Consider the following 9,950-nt stretch of genomic DNA (forward strand, 5'->3'; position numbering starts at 1 on the left):
CATTAAAAAAAATATTTAAAAAACATATAGTGAAATATAGCAGTATTTACTTTGGGGAAGAAGAGGGGAGTAATTTATTCCCAGAACTCAAAAAAGATGTCCCTTTTGGTCTGATCTCAAAGGAAAATCGCATGTAGCCCTAATCCTCTTCTGTAATATACAAATGATCATGCTTCTGGATGTTTTCTTTCCAGTTGTTTGGAAACACCCAGCAAGATAGCCAAACATCTTAACATGTACTAGTGCTTAAAAACGGATGTTGAGTCTAATTAAATATCATGGATGCATCACAAAGTGTCAAAGCTTTCACCAACAAAAATATCCCTTAAAGAGTTACGTATCAACCAGGAAGGATGAAATAAATGTGTGGGGGGGGGGGGGGTTGTGCATGTCATCAGGAAATGATAAATGGGTGCTTCACCTCTGAGGGCTTCCAGTAAAACGGTGTTAAGGTGAGACCGCCGGGAGCTTCAATTATACATCGTCCAGGACGAGGAGGTGACAGAGGAGACGGAAAGTATAAGAAACCTGAGCATCACACTCAGGTGAGCTGCACTCAGGTGAGCTGCTGCTGAACATGGACCTGCCATCTCTACTGCTCTGCGTCCTGCTGCACGCCCTGGCCGTCCGCTGTGAGTACAACTATATTCTGATTCACATTAAAGAGTCTCTGGGGAACAGCTCAAGGATTCAAGGATTCAAGGCTTTTATTGTCATTTGTAGAGGTAAATAAAATATAATAGAATATAATAGTGCAGAATAGTCTATAAGTAATATGGATATATATATAAGCCAATTGATCTGTTAAACACGGTGTGGAAATGATCAGAAATCTAGGAAAATGTCCAAAGAGTCCAAAGTGATGTGTTCAAATCTCCAAAGATGTTCAGTTTGATGTGAAATCACAGAGAGAAGCAGCAGATGTCCAGATTAGAAAGGCTGGAAACTTTAAAGGCATTTCTGAAGGAAAACAATGAAATGTTTTGTCTCGTTGTCACAAATCAATGAACTGATGAACCGTGAAGCTGAGGAAGGTTTGGATGCATGCTGTCATGTTTTGGTTGATACATTGACATGGACTGAATGTGTTTTAGCATCCTTACTCTCTATCTGTTGAAGGGTCAGCAGAGGCACTTCACGGGCTCTCCCCCGAGACGCGCTGCCACAGAATTTAATCACAAATCACACTGACAGAAATATAAGAAGGGCAGAAGGGTGCAGATTAAACAAAACGGACACAGCATTATTATCTTTGTGAAATGTTGAAGATGTATTCAGGTTGGCGTTTGTAAAGTGATGAAAAGCTTTGTTTTGGTTTTAAAAAGTGCAGATTTTCTCGTAACATTGATCAGAAAGGGACAACGATGATGAAGAGGAATACAAAAGTAGAATTGGATAATAAATAAAAGACCAAAACACGCAATTCAAGAAGTAAAAATCAAGAAGTATCAGCATGATGACAGTGACCTAGCAGCCAGTGATAACACTACTCAACGGTTCAGGGTTAGGGTTAAACCTCCTGCAGAGTTATATCAAAGATATCTGTGTGAGATTAGGAGCTTTTGAAAAGTAAAGGTCAGTAAAAGTGTGTCTTTTCACCAGAAGAACCTGAAACCTGAGGAACAACAGACCAGAAGAAACAATACAAAAAACAAAGAGATCGCAGCCAACGCCCGCTTTCGTGCAACGGCAATTATTCCACAAAGATAACGCGTGAAAGGAGACTCCGATAAAATCTGAGTGTGTGTGTGTGTGTGTGTGTGTGTGTGTGTGTGTGTGTGTGTGTGTGTGTGTGTGTGTGTGTGTGTGTGTGTGTGTGTGTGTGTGTGTGTGTGTGTGTACTAGAGTTACGGCTCCTGACACGTAGCCCTGCTGCTAATTATATCCCGGCTCAGTATCCAGGACAGCCGGCATTGATTTTTAATTTCTGGGTCAGATGTTGAATATGAAACCTGAATAATTGTCTGCTGTCGAGTCTGATTTATTTACATGTTGAAAGGACAGATCTCCTCAGAGACGTGCCCTCAGCCAGGGGACTCTGAAGGCTCTTATTATTGGTATAAATCACAACTCTTTTTTCATGAACCTCATGAGTGCGGTGGTTGAATAAGTTACAGAGTACATGTCCACCCCTGCTCTTCAGGATTCAAACACTGTGTTAAAGGAACACTTCACCCCAAAATCATCATCAGGAAATATCCATGGTGACGTCACCCGAAAGGGAGAGGGTTGAGTTCATCGGATTTTAAAAGACATTTGCATGCGGCAAAAATAACACCAGAGCTAACATTTCACTTTTCAGACCTGGACGTTACTGCTCTCTCAGTCTCTCATGATGAATCCAAAACATCGTAAAGTCACAAGGAAGTCCTGTTGGGGACACTTTCATTAAAGGGGACCTATCATGCTATAATATAATAATATAGTGTAGGACCATACCTATATAAGGCATATTTATACTTTTTTTCTTTTCAAAATACCAAACAGATCATGCATTTTAGCCATGCCTCATTTTGCTCAATGTGCACTTTTTTTTAGCTCTGTTTTAGCAAGGGCTGATTCAGTGAGAACAGCACCACCTACAGGCCTGGCATATGTACTACAGCGTCTCCAGCGCTTTGGAACGGCAATGGCCGTGGCTGTCTCCTCCTGATTGGTGGAGTTGGCCCAATAGCCGTAGCGCCACCGTCCTGACGTCAGGACAGTGTTCAAATCTGTATCAGTTTTGATCAGATCCGTTGCAGACTCTTTTTTAGAGATTTGGGTATGGAGGAAAATAGAGAGGGTTGTGTTTTCTGACACTTGGTGAGTTCCCTGGAACACCGGGGACACATATTCATGTAGAAAAGACGTACACAAGTGCATTTTGCATGATAGGTCCCCTTTAACAGATAGACTCTCACTTTATCAACTCTTATCTATGCGCACTACTTCAGAGACACTTTCATTAACCTTGATATCTAACACACTGGTGGTGCGAACAGAAACGTGTGAGCAGACATGTGAGCAGACATGTGAGCAGACATGTGAGCAGACATGTGAGCAGACATGTGAGCAAAAGCAGTCAGAGAGTTGAGCGTGAACAAAAGAACATGATGTGCATTCATGTAATGCATCATGTTTGTGTGCTGGATACAAAGAGTGAAGGGGTTTCCTTTGGGGGTTTGAAGGTAACACACGGAGTCTTTTTTAACAATGGATCGTTTTGTGTTCCTTGAGCAGCAGAATATGATGGTCTCCTCGCTCCGGATCAAGGTTCAAGGTTAAAGGTTCAAGGTTCAAGGTTCAAGGTTCAAGGTTCTTTATTTAGTCATACGAACATAGTGTAGTTATGCCGATGGAAATCTCAGGTCACAGGCTCCTCCCACACATCAACACAATAACACAGATACACAGAAACATATTGTGCAAGTAAATACAAAAATTGTTTAAAAAAGTGAAATAGTGCAATAAGAGTCTATATGCAAGTAAATGGAATATGATATATTAGAAAAATAGACAAATAATTTCTAAGTAGCAGATGAATGTTATGGATGTTGTTTCAACAGTTCAGGTGTTTAGCGGTCTCATTGGGATGAAACTGTCAATGTTCCTCTCTGATGGTTTCCATTGATCTGCTGAGTGTTTCTTTATGAGCGGCTGTGTTAGCTGATGTTGAAACCTTGAAACCTTGAAACCTTGAAACCTTGAAACCTCTGTGATTCCTCTCTGTATTCCCTGTGTCTGCAGGTCAGAGCGCTCGTATCGTGGGAGGCTATGCTCCGGTGCCGTACCTGATAAACTACATCGTTTCCATCCAGACGACTCAGAGGCAGCATGTGTGCGGGGGGGGCGCTGATCAACAAGCACTGGGTCCTCACCGCCGCTCACTGCAACATCGGGTAATCAATCAGTATTTATCATTTACATCTACTCATTACTCTACGGTGGCCGACAGGTGTATACATGCTACAATGTCCAAGAACTCTTCCATCAGGAGAAGCAGCTTCAGAAAGGATGCAGAGAGAAAAACCCAAATGTTCCTCAAGAAGAAACTTCTTCAGCAAAAACACAAGCAGCATTTAGACATGGCAGCATGTGCGTCACTCTTTAGTGTCCCCTGGTCTCCAGCTGTGTGCGTCACTCTTTAGTGTCCCCTGGTCTCCCAGCTGTGTGCGTCACTCTTTAGTGTCCCCTGGTCTCCCAGCTGTGTGCGTCACTCTTTAGTGTCCCCTGGTCTCCCAGCTGTGTGCGTCACTCTTTAGTGTCCCCTGGTCTCCCAGCTGTGTGCGTCACTCTTTAGTGTCCCCTGGTCTCCAGCTGTGTGCGTCACTCTTTAGTGTCCCTGGTCTCCCAGCTGTGTGCGTCACTCTTTAGTGTCCCCTGGTCTCCCAGCTGTGTGCGTCACTCTTCAGTGTCCCCTGGTCTCCCAGCTGTGTGCGTCACTCTTCAGTGTCCCCTGGTCTCCCAGCTGTGTGCGTCACTCTTCAGTGTCCCCTGGTCTCCCAGCTGTGTGCGTCACTCTTTAGTGTCCCCTGGTCTCCCAGCTGTGTGCGTCACTCTTCAGTGTCCCACTGGTCTCCCAGCTGTGTGCGTCACTCTTCAGTGTCCCCTGGTCTCCCAGCTGTGTGCGTCACTCTTTAGTGTCCCCTGGTCTCCCAGCTGTGTGCGTCACTCTTTAGTGTCCCCTGGTCTCCCAGCTGTGTGCGTCACTCTTTAGTGTCCCCTGGTCTCCCAGCTGTGTGCGTCACTCTTTAGTGTCCCCTGGTCTCCCAGCTGTGTGCGTCACTCTTTACTGTCCCCTGGTCTCCAGCTGTGTGTGTTACTCTTTAGTGTCCCCTGGTCTCCCAGCTGTGTGCGTCACTCTTTAGTCTCCCCTGGTCTCCCAGCTGTGTGCGTCACTCTTTAATGTCCCCTGGTCTCCCAGCTGTGTGTGTCACAGTACCCTGCTCTCCTTTGTGTCCTGGTGGGCCACAGTACCCTGCTCTCCTTTGTGTCCTGGTGGGCCACAGTACCCTGCTCTCCTTTGTGTCCTGATGGGCCACAGTACCCTGCTCTCCTTTGTGTCCTGGTGGGCCACAGTACCCTGCTCTCCTTTGTGTCCTGATGGGTCACAGTACCCTGCTCTCCTTTGTGTCCTGATGGGTCACAGTACCCTGCTCTCCTTTGTGTCCTGGTGGGCCACAGTACCCTGCTCTCCTTTGTGTCCTGGTGGGCCACAGTACCCTGCTCTCCTTTGTGTCCTGATGGGCCACAGTACCCTGCTCTCCTTTGTGTCCTGATGGGACTCTTTGTAAAGAAGTCGACACGACACTAAAGTGAGACAGCCCGTTGCCGTGTGATCACTCTGGACGTGTCTGCGTGTTAGCGCTCAGGCGGGAACAGGATCTCATGATCCCGGATCAGATGACAGGAACAATGAGCTCTGAGCGTGAACCTGACACAACAACGCCTCCAGGTTCCTCAGAAACATCTGCTCAGAGAGAACTGGATTCAATCTTTCAGAGGTTTTATTCTCACAACAGATTCTGGGAATGAACAATCGGAAAGGCATAACAACACACATTGATCCGTTTCCTCCAATTCCAATATCACAAATGACTCATTCGCCTCAGGGGTCTTTACAATCAATACAGCAACAGCACGCTCTGTCTTTAGACCCCCAAATAAATACATAAAAACCCCGGCAGGAAACATAGGATGACTGAAAGGTGGATCTATGAGCTGTCAACACATATGGAATATTTAATGAAATCTGACGTCTTGTGATTGTGATTAATCAAAACAAATGGATTTACATGGATTTACTTCAAACTAGCTAATAGTTACCATGTCTAAAGTATCGTGAGTCAAAAGGGTTTTGTGAGACATTCTGAGAGATAATACGATGTGATTTAAAACATTCAGACATCAAATGTAAAGAGGTTTTCTTATTTAGTAGAAGTTTGTTTGATCAAAACTAATTCCAACAACAATAAGATCAGCCTGTAGTCACAGCGATCACGAGACGTCTTCTACGAATAACACAGTATCGTCTGCATAGAGTCGAATATCACAACTTCTTAAACACACAAGAGCAACGAGTCAATTATCTTTCTCTATTGCCTTTAACTTCTCACCAGCTACGATGGCATGTGCCCTGGAGCTCAATACAGTCTCTCACTAAACACGTATTCGTCTCTACAGAATGAGCCACGGGAAAGAATGAAGGTGATTTTTGCCTTTAATTAACAGTCAACATTAAAGTTGAAGACGGATTACCACAGCCACAGAATTAGGCTCCAATAAAACCACTCCCATGTTTTCATCCTTCTCGTTATAAACAGTCTATAAATTCATGGTGCTCGATCCCCTCTGTCCTCAGAAGCTAAAAACATGATTCCATCAACACTTTTCATTCACTTTAATCGATACGTTAAAGGACTATCCCTGCACTAAACGTACGTATGTGTCTCTGCAGGCTGAAGAACATGATGATAGTAGCAGGAGATTATTCTCTGGCCATCTATGAAGGCACAGAGCAGCAGATCCTGCCCCAGCTCCTGGTGCCCCACCCCGGGTACAACAGCACCAACACAGACAGCGACATCATGCTCATCAAGGTACAAACTTAGCGGCTTCTGGTCGTTATCCGTGTCTGTGGTTTACACAAGATGAAGAGATCTGAACGCTTTGTTCTACGACTTCAAATACGTCAGTAAATATTAAGAACGGGGGTTGATAACAATAGTCTAAATGAGACGACTAAACGTCATCACGCCCAACGTCAGCCACCTTTAGCTTATCTTTGATGACGTATTATAATAATTAACACTTCAAAATGTATTTTCTTGCTGTTTATATTGTTTATAGTAAATGTATTCTTAGTTAGTGTTGTTATTAAAGTAGTTTCTATGCTTTTATTTTGAAGGCATGTTTGGGCACCTGGTGTAATTGTATATATTGGAGACAGGTGGGCGAGTAGAGCACCAGGAGGAACATGGCTTTTTTACCAGGGTGATTCAACAGGAAGGAAAGCCATGAGAAAGGCTAATGGAAAGAAACATAGGAAACCTGTTCTTAGTATTTGACATTTGATGGAATAACTGGTGCCTCAGCGTCCGTGTTATTTTAAGTTATTATCTGTTTTATTTCTATATGATGTTGTCCGCTACAATAGCTATCTGCTCCTGTTGACCCCACCTGTCCCTGTGTCCTGCCCCCTGCAGCTGAAGGCCCCGGTCTACCTGAACAGCTTCGTCTCCATCGCCCTGCTGCCTCGACACGGCGCCTCCATCTCTGAGGGCAGCATGTGCCGGGTGTCGGGGTGGGGGTACACCAGCCCCAGCGGGGGGCAGATCCCCTCCACGCTGCGCACCGTCAGGCTGCCCATCGTCTCCTCACTGATGTGCAACAGCAGCCAGTCGTTCAACGGCAGGATCACGGAGAACATGCTCTGTGCCGGGTACAGCATCGGGGGGAAGGACGCCTGCCAGGTGAGGGGTCATCTGAGGGTACCTGAGGTCACCTGAGGTCATCTGAGGTCACCTGAGGGTACTTGAGGTCACCTGAGGGTACCTGAGGTCACCTGAGGTTACCTGAGGTCACCTGAGGTCACCTGAGGGTACCTGAGGTCACCTGAGGTCACCTGAGGGTACCTGAGGTCACCTGAGGTCACCTGAGGGTACCTGAGGTCACCTGAGGTCACCTGAGGTTACCTGAGGGTACCTGAGGTCACCTGAGGGTACCTGAGGTTAACAGAATTTCAAAATAAAACCGGAAACTAAACACACAAAACTAAGAAGGTGACCCTCTGTGTTTCAGGGGGACTCCGGGGGTCCTCTGGTCTGCGAGGGCCGGATCTACGGCCTGGTGTCCTGGGGCTACGGCTGTGCGGACGCTCAGTACCCCGGAGTCTACACGGCCGTGTCCAAGTTCCGCCACTGGATAGACAACACCATCTTCAGCTACTACAGCCGCTGCACCAGCAAGTAGACACAGCCGCTGCACCAGCGAGTAGACACAGCCGCTGCACCAGCAAGTAGACACAGCCGCTGCACCAGCGAGTAGACACAGCCCACTGACATCTCATTAAAGGTCTCCTATTGTACTATAGGCATATATTATAGGTCTCAGATATATACAAATATATAAAACATGTCTCTGAAGTGTCCTGCTCCAGACCCCAAACAGATCCTTGTAGCCCCCCCCCCCCCCCCCCTCTTCCAGCTGTTACTAAGGACATGTCTCTGAAGTGTCCTGCTCCAAACCCCAAACAGATCCTTGTAGCCCCCCCCCCCCCCCCCCCCTCTTCCAGCTGTTACTAAGGACATGTCTCTGAAGTGTCCTGCTCCAAACCCCAAACAGATCCTTGTAGCCCCCCCCCTCTCTCTTCCAGCTGTTACTAAGGACATGTCTCTGAAGTGTCCTGCTCCAAACCCCAAACAGATCCTTGTAGCCCCCCCCCCTCTCTCTTCCAGCTGTTACTAAGGACATGTCTCTGAAGTGGTCCTGCTCCAAACCCCAAACAGATCCTTGTAGCCCCCCCCCCCCCCTCTTCCAGCTGTTACTAAGGACATGTCTCTGAAGTGTCCTGCTCCAAACCCCAAACAGATCCTTGTAGCCCCCCCCCCCCCCCCTCTCTCCAGCTGTTACTAAGGACATTTCTCTGAAGTGTCCTGCTTCCAAACCCCAAACAGATCCTTGTAGCCCCCCCCCCCCCCCCTCTCTTCCAGCTGTTACTAAGGGACATGTCTCTGAAGTGTCCTGCTCCAAACCCCAAACAGATCCTTGTAGCCCCCCCCCCCCCCCTCTTCCAGCTGTTACTAAGGACATGTCTCTGAAGTGTCCTGCTCCAAACCCCAAACAGATCCTTTGTAGCCCCCCCCCCCCCCTCTCTTCCAGCTGTTACTAAGGACATGTCTCTGAAGTGTCCTGCTCCAAACCCCAAACAGATCCTTGTAGCCCCCCCCCCCCCTCTCATCCAGCTGTTACTAAGGACATGTCTCTGAAGTGTCCTGCTCCAGACCCCAAAAAAGATCCTTGTAGCCCCCCCCCCCTCTCTTCCAGCTGTTACTAAGGACATGTCTCTGAAGTGTCCTGCTCCAAACCCCAAACAGATCCTTGTAGCCCCCCCCCCCTCTCTCCCAGCTGTTACTAAGGACATGTCTCTGAAGTGTCCTGCTCCAAACCCCAAACAGATCCTTGTAGCCCCCCCCCCCCTCTCTCCCAGCTGTTACTAAGGGACATGTCTCTGAAGTGTCCTGCTCCAAACCCCAAACAGATCCTTGTAGCCCCCCCCCCTCTCTCCCAGCTGTTACTAAGGACATGTCTCTGAAGTGTCCTGCTCCAAACCCCAAACAGATCCTTGTAGCCCCCCCCCCCTCTCCTCTCTTCCAGCTGTTACTAAGGACATGTCTCTGAAGTGTCCTGCTCCAAACCCCAAACAGATCCTTGTAGCCCCCCCCCCCTCTCTCCCAGCTGTTACTAAGGACATGTCTCTGAAGTGTCCTGCTCCAAACCCCAAACAGATCCTTGTAGCCCCCCCCCCCTCTCTCTCCAGCTGTTACTAAGGACATGTCTCTGAAGTGTCCTGCTCCAAACCCCAAACAGATCCTTGTAGCCCCCCCCCCCTCTCTTCCAGCTGTTACTAAGGACATGTCTCTGAAGTGTCCTGCTCCAAACCCCAAACAGATCCTTGTAGCCCCCCCCCCCTCTCTTCCCAGCTGTTACTAAGGACATGTCTCTGAAGTGTCCTGCTCCAAACCCCAAACAGATCCTTGTAGCCCCCCCCCCCCTCTCTTCCAGCTGTTACTAAGGACATGTCTCTGAAGTGTCCTGCTCCAAACCCCAAAACAGATCCTTGTAGCCCCCCCCCCCCCTCTCTCCCAGCTGTTACTAAGGACATGTCTCTGAAGTGTCCTGCTCCAAACCCCAAACAGATCCTTGTAGCCCCCCCCCCTCTCTTCCAGCTGTTACTAAGGACATGTCTC

The 9,950-nt window shown here is 47.6% G+C and overlaps 1 pseudogene; it reads left to right on the plus strand.

The window, feature by feature from the left end:
• The first annotated feature begins 577 nt into the window (after positions 1-577).
• LOC117496391 lies at positions 578-7,953 on the plus strand (annotated as a pseudogene).
• The last annotated feature ends 1,997 nt before the right edge of the window (positions 7,954-9,950 follow it).

This window comes from Trematomus bernacchii, unplaced genomic scaffold, assembly GCF_902827165.1.
Source record: "Trematomus bernacchii unplaced genomic scaffold, fTreBer1.1, whole genome shotgun sequence".
NCBI classification, from domain to species: domain Eukaryota; kingdom Metazoa; phylum Chordata; class Actinopteri; order Perciformes; family Nototheniidae; genus Trematomus; species Trematomus bernacchii.